Source organism: Phocoena phocoena, chromosome 13 (assembly GCF_963924675.1).
Source record: "Phocoena phocoena chromosome 13, mPhoPho1.1, whole genome shotgun sequence".
NCBI classification, from domain to species: domain Eukaryota; kingdom Metazoa; phylum Chordata; class Mammalia; order Artiodactyla; family Phocoenidae; genus Phocoena; species Phocoena phocoena.
The window spans coordinates 57,333,381-57,346,738 of NC_089231.1; positions in this window are offsets into that span (position 1 = coordinate 57,333,381).

Consider the following 13,358-nt stretch of genomic DNA (forward strand, 5'->3'; position numbering starts at 1 on the left):
TGGTGGCTTCTCTTGTTGCAGAGCACGGGCTCTAGGCGTGCGGGCTTCAGCGGTTGTGGCGCATAGACTTAGTTGCTCCGTGGCACGTGGGATCTTCCCGGACCAGGACTTGAACCCATGTCTCCTGCATTGGCAGGTGGATTCTTAACCACCGCGCCACCAGGGAAGCCCAAGTTAGTATTTTAGAAATGGAGAAAACAAGACTCGGAAGCTAAATGACTAGTCCAGGATGATACAGGTACCAAGTGGCCCTGCGGATGCTGGAATCCTCTGACTCCCTGACAAGGCTACCCTCTCTGTACTCCCCTCAACAAACCAAATAAAACAAATGAAGTTAGAAAGTAGAGGTGATGTGTCTGACAATTGACAAAAGGATCTCCTTGCTGGGATGGACAAGCAAATGTGACCTTTTGTTTGGTTCTGTTAAAAAACCATGATCCTCTGTCTTCCATTTGATGTCTGTAGTTCCTGGGGTTTCTTCCATGCCTTTAACCAATTCCATTTGATAGAGATGCCCTTTTGTCTAACGTTGCTTTTACTTTCAGACAGTGAAAATAGTATGGGGTTAGAAATTTTATCAACCTAGGTCTGAGGGTCAATTCTGCTACCATTTGTGTGACCTAAAGGCATGAAAAAAAATCTCTCCCAAGCAAAACAGTAGCTAAATGAAAATTTACCTCGTCATTGAATTGCTGTGACTTTTTAATGATAATTCCGTGTATGCATAGCGCCTGGCACAGCTAAGGTAATCCACAAATGCCTTTCCTTTGATACGATCATATTCTGCCTTCTGTGTGCATTTAGGTTATATACTTGTTTCACAGTTACAGTGCACTGCAATGATGGCCAAGAGAATAAGGGAAAAACGAGGCTCAGATGGATTCAATACACATCCTCTAAATATAATAGTTATCTGGCCTAACATCTATATCAGCATGATGAATTTCAATTAAAGCGTCCAGAATCTCCTACTGGAGCAAAAAGCTCTTAGTAATCTGTAAGGCCAACTGGCCCGAGGCAGGGGAACGCAATCAGACTCACAGGTTGCATCAGACCGAAACTTTCTGGACCACCCAGTTCCAGAAACTGACCTGGAGACTATCCGGACCACCCAGTTCCAGGAACTGACCTGGGGGCTTTCCACCCGGGCCAGCCTTCCCGCCTTTCGAGGGGCGGGACTAACGGTCCCCCAGGATACCCGGAAAGACCACCAAATAAGTAATACCCTGCGCCCTCCCGGATTCACCACACCCCTTTCCCTTCTTCCCCTATAAATTCTGCCCAAACCCTCCCCGAGAGCGCGACTTCTCTGGCCCCTTTCCCTCGGACAAGTGAACCCCCCCCCCCCCGGGAGCGTTCCCAAATAAAGCATAAGCTCTTCCCCGTTTCTTGGTGCCGTTCCTTAATCTATACGTGCAAATTATTTAAACCTTATATTTAGAAAATGGTGAACAATACAGAGATTCTTTTAATCCAGTGCCATAGACTCACGTGAAAGGATGCGTGAACCTAAGTGTACCTGGTTAGCTACCATTCCCTCGTTTATTAAATAAACATTGATTGAGTTCCTTCCTGGAGCCTGTTAGTTTCCAGGTAGAGAAGCAACCAGAAGTTACCACGGCATTCTTGAATCCTAATGTGTCTCTAATGTGGGGAAAGATGGGTTTCAAGTAAACTTGGAATCCATATAGTTTCAAAATTGACCCGACACTAAGGATTCCCTGCAACTATCAAGCTATTTCATGATGGCAGGTAACCGGAAGAGGGAGCTAGCCCCTTCTGTTCAGTGTCACCAGTGTTCTTTCTACCACACTAAAGGGGTTACCTATCGTGAAGTGCTGCCTTCTGGCCAGCTGTCTCCAGACTCCTGGACACACCTGGGAAAATGGGAACATGACATAAGAATGTTCCTTTCGATTTGGACTCTGATTTTAATAATGAATGTCAAAGGTAAAAGAAGCCTTAGATCATCCTATCCATGCCTCTATTTTACAGATGAGGAAACTGAGGCCCAGAGAGGCAGAGCCTTGACATATGTAAGTGTGCATATTTATACTAAAAATTATTCGTTGTTTATCTGAAATGCAAATTTAACTGAGCACCCTGTATTGTTATTTGCTGAATGTGCAACGATGTCCAACAAAATAAAATGTTAATCCAATGTAAGCCTTTAAACAGTGTTATCAGCCCTGTTTCTACAGTCATTTTCTTATTTTTAAAGGTCTCTATAGTATTCCTAATTCATATTATATGGGGATCTGTAACTTCAAGGATGCCTTTCATTTGTTGGAGTGGAAATGATTTTAATAGTGATCTGAGATCATCTATATAATTGTAATTAAGCTTAAGTAAAGTACTTGAAATATGTATGCCCCATATTTAAGAGTAATTCTAATTGGTAGTGGGTCCTTTTCTTTTTCAGATTTAGCCTGATAACCACTGAGAAAGGGAGAGACTGAGCCTACACTCAATTCATTACAAAAGCCATAATCCCAAGAACGAGGATTTCTTCTTGTAACAAAGACGACAGTAAAATCAAAGGGGAAATATTTAAAGTGGAATGAAAGGAATTGGCACTAGAAAAGACGATGTGGTGACTGGAGAAAAACAGGAAAAGATTTTAGAAGTTCTCCATTGTGGGGGGACTCTACAATCACTGGCTTTGTCTCTTATCCAGTTTCCTTCCCTATTGTACTGACCCTGTGCTTCCTGGATGTCTGCTCGAAACCAGCAGAAAGAGGAAAGGTTTCCACATGCTAATATGTAAATCCAAGCAGCCCGTGTCTGCACGGAGCAACCAGTGACTCAGTAATGCTCAAAAGCAAGGTCAGAGGCAAAGCAAACCTGCCTTCCCCCCCAGATGCTTGGTGACCGTGTCCTAATTATCCACCCTGAAAGTTAGTGCCCGAGGGCAAGTATGCAGCGGAGAACAGCCGGCACAGAAATACCTCAGTTCCTGCAGCGGAAAAGACAAGAGGGTCAGAAGTTCTAAATCTTGGACACCACTCTACCAGCAACGAGCTCTGACTTTGGACAAGTTCTTCATCCTCACCCTTTATAGAATGAAGACGTTGGACAAGACTAAGCTCCTTGTCCAATGAAGCTCCAAAGCACCTTAACTGAATTACCTTTTCCCCCAAACCCTCACTTCCCTTGCCCATCTTTCCCCCCAAATCTACCTAGCACAGCTCTAACCCTCAATCAGCCCAACTCTTCTAATCTTTGTGTCGCTGCCCCCAAGCAGCTGAGAAGCACAGGAGAAAGTGTCGCAACTGGGAAGGTGGGTGCCACCCCAGATCCAGAGCGAGCAGCCTCCCCCTTCATGCAGCAAAGGTCCTCCCTCAGTTTAGAGAGAACAGAGAACCCCTCGGGTCCCTGCCTTCTGCCTGCTCTGCAGACTCACTGCCGCCACAAGTGATCTCCTCTTCCCATCTCAGTAGAAGAGGGATCTTTCCCTGGACGCTGCTCCACTGATTAGCATTTCTATGAGATATAACTTTCTTCCATTTTACTGAGGATTTCTTCAGCATAAAATGCTTATACAATCTATTATTTTTTAAAAGCCCTCCCTTGTGTGTTCTGAGGGCCGTTTGCTTTCTTGAGTTAAGCTCAAGAAAGGGTGGTCTGTGACACTCATGCCCACTTTTTTTTTTTTTTTTTTCCTGGTACGCGGGCCTCTCCCTGTTGTGGCCTCTCCCGTTGCGGAGCGCAGGCTCCAGACGCGCAGGCTCAGCGGCCATGGCTCACGGGCCCAGCCGCTCTGCGGCATGTGGGATCCTCCCGGACTGGGGCACGAACCCGTGTCCCCTGCATCGGCAGGCGGACTCTCAACCACTGCGCCACCAGGGAAGCCCATGTCAACTTTATCTCAACTCCCTCCTTCATTCACTTTTACCCGGCTTCTGCCCCGGCCACCCCAAGTGAACACCCCTCTCCAAATTATCACCTGCCTTATTGCTAAAGCCAGAGGACAGGTTCTAGTCCTCATGCCTAATAGCACTTGCACTGAAATGTCCTTTCCCTTGGCTTTTATAATCTCCCTCTCTCTCTGTCTCTCTCGCTCTCTCCGACTTAAATGTCGATCTCCCCCATCGACAGTGTCTCAGGCTCTTCTTCCCTGATTGGATGGATTTACCAACTTTCTAGATTTTGTTTTTCCAAAACCGAACCAGTCATCGTGCTCTCTAAACCCTCTGTGTCCTTCTCAACTTGAGGTACCAGAAGTCACTTTATCACCAATATCAGAAACCTTAACCCCATTCTTGAATTCACCATTTCTCTCACCTTCATTACAGTTGGTCATTGAATCACATCAGTTCCACCCCTGTAATGTCACACGTCATCAGGCAGATCTGATCTTGTCATCACCACCAACCACCTCTGAGACACCACACTGAAAATTTTTAGAGGTTCCAGAGCACCGACAAGATACAGCGCAGCTCTTTGCCATGGACCTCAAAGCCTTCTGAAAGCCGTCCCTTACGTACTGCACTGATCTCACGTCCAGCCACTCTGTGCTGTTGCACTCTGTATTTCTGTCAGAACAAGTGCCTGTGGTCTCCAGAATATCTCATGCTGGTACTCACCCAGGGTCTTTGCACATACTTCTCCTTCTGCTAATTTCTCTTACTACTCCTCTGCTCCCCATGTCCGCTGACTCGACTCTACACATGCTTCAGACTCAGCTCCGGTGTCTTCTCCACAAAAAGTCTTTCTTGGTGGCCCAGTCTCTGTTGGTCTAGTCCACTATCTGGAATATAGCAAAACTTTTCAATGTTTTTGAAAGTTCAATGATCTGCTTCAATGATTTTCTCTTTTATTTTAATTTTTAAAATTTTATTTATTATTTTTGGGGGGGCTGCATCGGGTCTTCGTTGCTGCACGTGGGCTCTTCTCTAGGTGCAGCGAGCAGAGGCTCCTCTTGTTGCGGAGCGTGGGCTCTAGGAGCGTGGGCTTCAGTAGTTATGGCACACGGGCTTAGTTGCTCCGTGGCATGTGGGATCTTCCCGGACCAGGGCTCGAACCCGTGTCCCCTGCATTGGCAGGTGGATTCTTAACCACTACTCCACCAGGGAAGTCCCGTGATTTTCTCTTTGAAGCAATTCAATTTACCCTAGTTTCATACGCCTGACCTCTAAAGTACCTCAACTTTATTTGTGCTTCACTTACTCTTCTTTGGGTCCTTATCCCATTTTCAGTGTATCACTTTTAATTCTGTCTTAAACAGTTCTTACAAAATATTTTCCAAATAAAAATGTTAAAGAGAAGCAGATGAAGGCATGGGATTAATAGAAAACTGTAAAATGAAAACGAGATGGGGTTGGGACCTAGTTTACCATGGAATATCTGGCCCTCCTGGTATTTCCCCCATGTGATATTTCCAGAGCTTCTTCAGTTACAATTCCTTAAATTTTAAATATTGTATAAAGCTTCTAGCTGCCTTGAATGTAGGAGTTTTCAAAGAGGGCGTAAGTACAATCAGTGTGTGTTTAAATGTGAATATGAGTGTTAGTAAAGATACAGGCTAAGCTTCTGTGATGAAGAAACTCAAAAAAAAAAAAACCCTGGCTCCAACAAGGTAGAAATTTATTTCTCATATAATAGCTGTAGCCAGATAGTCCAGGGAGGCTGGGCAGGTCTACACAAGAGACCTAACTTCCTTCTGCCCTCTCGTTCTGCCATGCTCTAGAACTGCTCTGTCCAATATGGCATCCACTACCCATGAGTTCCTACTGAGCTCTTGGAGTGTGGCTGGTTCAAACTAGGACACGCTGCAATACATGTACAAACACACACCAGTTTTCAAAGACTCCGTATGAAAAAAGAATTCAAATATTTCATTAATAACTTTATATTGATTGCATGTTGAAATAATATCTCACATTATATTTTGCTTGGACAGTGCTGTTCTAGAATGTAGTGTATTATCTTCGTCTATACGGTAAAAGCTGGCTCACAAGTACCACATATGTGGTCAGAAAAAAGCAGGAAAGAAAAATAGTAGAAGACAAATCTCTAAGGAGATGATGTGCAATCAGTTCACTCAGATTCCATTGGTGAGGGCTTAGTCACGTGGCCCCATCAAGCTGCCCAGAATATAAGGAAACGTAGTGTGTGGCTGGGCAGCCAGGTGCTGTACTGGAAAAAAAGGAGGGAGAATGGATTCTAGGGTAATGTATACTAACTACATGGTCTCTGTCACGGGTATGTTTCTAGAAAGTGTTATCAGAGTTGACTTTGAGTAGAAGGGCATTGAAGACGTTCCCTTGGTTGAGGGGATGGGGAAAAGAGTAGAAGGACATGCAGACATCCAATGAGAAATAATCAAAGTAAGATATTTCAACACCTGGTTTGAGAAAGTAAAAGAAGGAAGAAGAGGTAAACAACGGCTCCAGGAAAATAGGGGGTTGGCCAAGCGGGAAGATGTCCTTATGTTCAAGGCAGTGCTTAACAGAAGAAGGTAGGAGGGTGAAGGTAGTCAGCTTTCTGCTTCTGTAAGTGGGGCGGAGGAAGGTGGGATATGACTTTGCTCCCACATGTTGGAGAATTGATATGGGAAATCAATAGTCAACTGAGATCCTAAGAGGCTCAAGAACTCAAGACAGAGGATGATGAAGAGAGCAGGTAATGGGCACAAATGTACATGGATGAATCTCCCAGACACAATGTTGAACAACAGAATCAAGACCCAAAAGAATAGATACAGTATTGTTCAATTTATATAATGTTCCCAAAGTGGCAGATCTAATCTATGGTTATAGACAGCAAATGCTGATTGCCTTGGGGAAGGGTAATGCATGAGACAGGCTTCTGAGTTGCTGGTAATGCTCTATATCTTGATCTGGGTGATGTTTATATGGACGTGTTGCTTGGTAGTAAGTCATTATTCATGTGTCAGTGCTTGTCTGTATTAATATTATATTCAGTAAAAACTGTATAGAAACAAACAAGCAAACAAGGGGATGGGTGACTATGAGTGATAGAGTGCCTACGTTACAGACCAACCATGATTCATTCCTTGGGACTGGGGAATGGCTGGCATTACCTGAGCACATTGCTGCTCACTTAATACCTGAATGAAATCAAGGTTCTGTTTACAGGGAAGCAGGGGAGAATGGCTGTTAAGTAGGCAGCAAATAGTGACTGATAACATGCAGTTATTTTTCAAATCGCTTCATAGCCATTGACCTGGGTGAATATCCGCCATGAATTTTGAAATAAGAAAGATAAGATACTAAGTAATATTCTCATTCTACTAAAATTATCCTTCCCATATATGGAGAGAGGCACACCAGGCTATCAAAACTGGGTCCCTGAGGACAGGTGGATGGGAAAAATGAGGGGCAGAGCTTGGAAGGGTTTTCTCGGTCTTGCATCGTTTCACTGACTATAGGAAGCATGTGCACTTTTATATTTTTTTTGAAGCAGAATTTACCACGAAGTTTAAAATTTAAAAAGGTCAATAATCTGGTCAATTAGAAACGGAGGTACTAGTGTAACAGAAAAGAACAAACCGGACTCCATATTAGATCTATTTCCTTTAGCTTTAACTTTGTGCTGTTGCCTGTGCTTAGTCATGCTGGCTCTCCACCTTTTGTAAAACGATGTTGCCTAGAGCCTGAAATAACGTGGTAGCCCATTCTCAAGACCCTCTGACCCATAAACGTGTAACACTTTTCCATTCACATAGAGATAAAAAGTTGCAGAACAGAGAATACAATTGTCTTGTTGGAAGTTTATAGGCACATTGTGACCAGACCTATATGGACAGCTGTTTCTTGGGACACTAGTCCACCATCTTCTCGGTCTGCTGGCTTTCCAAATAAAGTCACGATTCCTGTCCCAATACCTTGTCTCTCCATTGACTGGCCTGTCGTGTAGTGAGCAGTACAAGCTTGGACTCAGTAATACTAGGAATGGGTGAATTTCATAAAGCAGAGTAAAGATAAGACTAGACTAGACTAGACTCGAAGGCCAGGTGGCAACCCTTTATCTTTTGCTCTTATTACGTCATTAAAAGAAGCACTGTCTTAGCTGATTGCCCCCTTAAATAAGCCCCAGAACCCGATGGTACGGTGCTTTCTAAGTGCTTTTGTTCCTTAGAACGCGTTCTTGAGTAACGTTTGAAAACTATCAACATAGAACAGAATTCTCAGTAGGATTCCGTTTCTTTCTGTGTCTTAAAATCTGTAGAGAAGGGGGAAGTGGCAAAAAGTCAGTTTCGTCTGGCAACACCCACCTGTCAGAGGCATTTGTTTCCCGGGAAGAGAAAATGTACCACCATTCTGAACAAAATCAGTTTTTCAGCAAATCTGATTCACAGATCTGAGGATTCACACAAAGTTTCTTCATTAGCTATTTGGGCATCATTACCACTTCATCTAATAAATGCTAATTCATACTGACACTACAGTGTCAGATTCACCTTCAGGACTTTTCCTCATTTGTGGAGGTTGCCTTAACTTTTTCTCAGGTGTGAAGCAAACAGCAGTAAAAACGTTAAATTCTTCTGTCATGTGTTTAGTACTGAAATTACTCATTTTTGCCTTCCTTCTTGACTCAATTTCATATTCAGCTATGTGTAAAACAGCTATGCAAATACAATTAAAAATTCACTGTCAAACTGGTATGCATAGAGTTTTTTTTAATAAAAGAAACACTTCTAGAAATATTGGCTTTGGAGTCTTCAAATTAGAGTCAAGTCCTTTTAAACAATGTGACAATTTAAAAACTTATACATATGTCATTTTGCACATACTGTGTGACTGTATCTGTAGAATTACCAGAAGTGAACGTTTTTACCTTTTTCTTTTTTTTTTGGTTTTATAGGATTTTTTTCTTGATTGTCAAAGTACATACTTACTATCAAAATATCTATATCTATATATATGTAAGGTGAAAAGGAGCAGAAAATAGTCCATCACACAGATGGAACCACTGTTAATATTTTAGTCTATTATTTCCAATCATGTATCTTTTCTTCTATAGGCTTTGGAGTCAAATACTCCAAACTTTTGCTCTACTGATGATTAGCTGTGTGACCTTAAGCAAACTATTCATTATCTCTGAGCCTTAGTTTCCTTATTTGTAAAATAGGGAGTATCTATCAATACTTATAATTGTTACGTGAGTGGACTGGAATATGGTATGGTAAAGTCACTGTCTCTTTTAAAAACTCAGGTTTACTAAGGATAACTTACATAGTATAAAATTTACATTTTGTAGTATTAAGTGCTTTAAGTTTTGACAAACGTATCCAGTCATGGAATCACTACCATGATGAAGATATAGGGAGTTTCTGGCATGAGCAATAAACTAATTTAATATCTGTCTCTATAGATTTGTCTATTCTTGACTTTCCATAGAAATAGAATCATACGATATATGGTCTTTCATGACTGATTTCTTTCACTTTGCATAATATTTTAACGGTTCACCCATGTTGTAACATGTACCAGTAATTCATTCCTGTTTATTGCCAAATAATAAACTTCATTGTATAAATAGACCATATTTTATTTACCCATCTGCTGATGGACATTTGGATTGTTTCCACCTTTTGGCTATTATGAATAGTGCTGCCATGAGCATTTGTGTAGAAGACTTGTGTGTGTGTACGGGGAACATATGATTTCAATGCTTTTGAGTGTATAGCTAGGGGGGAAATTGCTGGGTCATCTGATAATTCTATATTTAGCGTTTTAAGGGACTGCCAAACTGTCTTTTAAGGCTGCCGAACCATTTACATTCCTACAAGCAATGTGCGAGGGCTTCTCCCACAACGTAGTCCATATTTCCTTTGTCCTCAACAAGCACCTCGGTTGGTTGTGGCTTTTTGCCTGGTTGGGTAAAACAAACATTTTTTCCTGAAGGGTCTGGGCCGTTAGTATTCCTGCGCGTGTTGGGCTGCTGTAGTTTTCCATTGACTTTAATTCCAGGCCACAGTAGTAATAAGGGCTCACCAATACTCTAGGCGTGCTCTTTCTTACTCCCTTGTGGAATAGCAGTCCACTTCCCCCTTGGGAGGTAGGATCCATTGCCCCAGACAGCACAGTATCTCTTTACTGTGTCTACTGATTTAGAGGCAAGACTGGCTGGGTGGCAATCTTATCTTCCAGTTCAATGGAATCATTGTTGCATCTTCTGGTGGAAGCATTCCTCCCTTTAGAGTAAGACCTGCAGGCCAGCAGAGCATGAAGTCAATGGGAACAGGAAGCAAAAATGTTGCTACTATATCATTAGGGGTAATAGTAAGTGGTTCTACTCCCATTTCCACCCATTGATGCCTGGACCTGTGACTCCTGGCTAGGACAGAAAGAACATCATCTATCGAATGCTGACTCAGGAAAAGGTCAGCCTCCTGGAGAACCCTGCCCCAACCCTGCAAGGTATTGCCACCTTGCCGACATGATAACTGAGTCTTCAAAAGGCCATCCCGCTGTTCTATGGAGACAGCTGCTTCAGGATGGTGAGAAACATCTTAAGACCAATGAATTCCCTGAGCATGGGCGCACTGCTGCACTTCATTTGCGCTGGAGTTCCTTGGTCAGAGGCAATGACAGTGGGTAAGGCACTGTGGAAACCCACAGAAGGTAGTTTTGGCAGAAGCACTGCGTGCAGGGAAAGCAAATCTGTATACCAAGCAAGCGTCTATTCCAGTAAGAACAAAACACTGCGCTTTCCATGATGGAAGTGGACCAATGTAATCAACCCGCCACCAGGCTGATCACCCCTGGGAATGGTGCCATCTTGGGGGCTCAGTCTTGGTCTCTGCTGCTGGCGGACTCGGCACTCAGCATTGGCTGTAGCCAAGTTGGCCTTGGTGAGTATAAGTCCATTCTGCTGGCTGCTTATATAACCCCCATCCCTGCCACCAGGGCCACTTTGTTGATGAGCCAATTGGTGGATGGCAGAAATGTCTGGGGGGAGAAACTTGACTGGTACCCACAGAAGGGGTCATCCTGTCCACTTGATTATTAAAATCCTCCTCTGCTGAGGTCATCCTTTGACAAATATTCACATAGGACATAAATATCTTCATGCTTTTCACTCATTCAAAGAGGTCTCCTCACATTCCTTTAAACCTCCTTGTCACCAATTTTCCAATCGTGTTCCTTACAAGTCCCTGACCATCCAGTCAAACCACTGGCCACAGCCCATGAATACATAATATTCAGCTCAGAATGTACAATTGCACATCTAGCTGTTTCTCCTTCCAAGAAAAATGAACAACCAGGTGCACTGCTTAAAGTTCTGTCCGCCGGGCAGATTTCCCTTCAAAATTGTCCCTTAGGGATGTCCTAGAAAGGGCTTCCAGAATGCAGCTGTCCACTTTTGGGTGGTTTCTGGGTATTGAGTAGAACCATCTATAAACCGGATCCAAGTTCTCTCTTGCTCTGTCAGCTGATTGTAGGGAAACCCTCACTCCTCATAGGCACAGGCTGGGAGAGCAGGAGTGGAGACCACGGGCATTTGGGCCACTGCTTCATGTAACTTACTTGTGCCGTCAGGGCCCACTTGAGCCGAATCTTGTATATTCCACCTCCACTTGATGGTGGGGTGCTTCTGTGAACCCCCGACTTTATGGCTTGGTGGGTCAGACAACACCCGCAGTACGTGATGGGTAGCACAGGGTCACACAACAACTTGATGGCCCATGGTTAATTGTTCAGCCTTTACGAAGGCCCAGTAGCAAACCAAAAGCTATTTCTCAAAAGGAGAGTCTTTGTCCGCAGAGGATGCCAGGGCTTTGCTCCAAAATCCTAAGGGTTTGGGGACTTCCTTGGTGGTCCAGGGGTTAAGACTTCACCTTCCAGGGCTTCCCTGGTGGTGCAGTGGTTAAGAATCCACCTGCCAATGCAGGGGACACGGGTTCGAGCCCTGGTCCGGGAAGATCCCACATGCTGCGGAGCAACTAAGCCCGTGCGCCACAACTACTGAGCCTGCGCTCTAGAGCCCGTGAGCCACAGCTCCTGAAGCCTGCGCGCCTAGAGCCCGTGCTCCACAACAAGAGAAGCCACCGCAATGAGAAGTCCACGCGCTGCAACGGAGAGTAACCCCCGCTCACTGCAACTGGAGAAAGCCCACGCACAGCAACGAAGACCCAATGCAGCCAAAAGTAAAATAAATAAATAAAATTTAAAAAAATTAGCCCTTCTGATGTATATGTGTGTAATGTACAGTGTATTGTTGTTGTAATTTGCATTTTCCTCTTTACTGATGGTGTTCAACACTTTCATGTGTCTTTTGGCCATTTGGGTAGCCTCTCTTATGGAGTGCCTATTCAAGTGCCCATCTCCGTTTTTCTTCTGGGCTGTTTTTTCTTTTTTTTGTAGAAGTTTAAAAAATATATTTTCTAAATTAAAGTCCATTGTTAGACCTATGTTCCTACTTTCTGCTTTGTTTTTAAACTCACAGTGGTGAATTTGGTGAATAAAATTTCTTACTTTAAATGCAATTCCACTTATTCAACTTTTCCTTTATAAGTATTATGGTCCCTGTTGATGAAGCCTTTCCTTATGTCATGCTATAAATTTGTATTATATTTTCCTTTCACATTTATATCTAAAATTCACCTAGAATTGATTTATGTGTATATTGTGATGTAGGGGTCAGGATTTATTTTGTATGTTTGGATGTTCAGTTGTCCCCAAACCTTTTATTGAACGGGTCATTTTCCCACCCTTCTCAGCTGTGTGACCTTTTCATAAATCAATCATCCATGTAAGTGTAGCACTGATTGTAGATTCCTTTCCTGATTGTAGATTCTGTCCTTTGGTGTATTTGGCTATCTTTGCAGAAAAACAACACTCCCTTAATTACTGTAGCTTTATAATAAATCTTTTTATCTGCTAGAGTAAGTCCTCCTGTTTTTTCCCTTCAACATTTTTTCAATATTCTTGGCCCTTTGCATTTTCAAATAAAATTAGAACTATTCTGTAAGTTTTTATATGAAAGAAACCTGCTAGCATTTTTAATGGGATTTTATTAAATCTATAACTCTATTTGGGGAGAACTGACTTCCTTAACTTTAACCCATTAATATGAGTTCCAAGTCTTAAATCAATTAATCCAAGTCTTTAACTCATTAATATGTTATGTCCCTTCCATTTATTTAGGTCTCAATAACTTTTTTCAGTTTTTGGTGCAATGGTTTTTACACAGTTTTCATTTGACTTATTCTTTAAAATTTCATATATTTGATGCTATTTTGAATTAAATCATTTAAAATTATATTTTCTAATTGTTTACTGCAGGTATGAAGGAATACACTTGGGTACCTGATGATATTGCTAAACTCTAACAGTTTTTGTCTTATTTTGGATTTGACACGCATAATGATGTCATCTGCAAAGAAC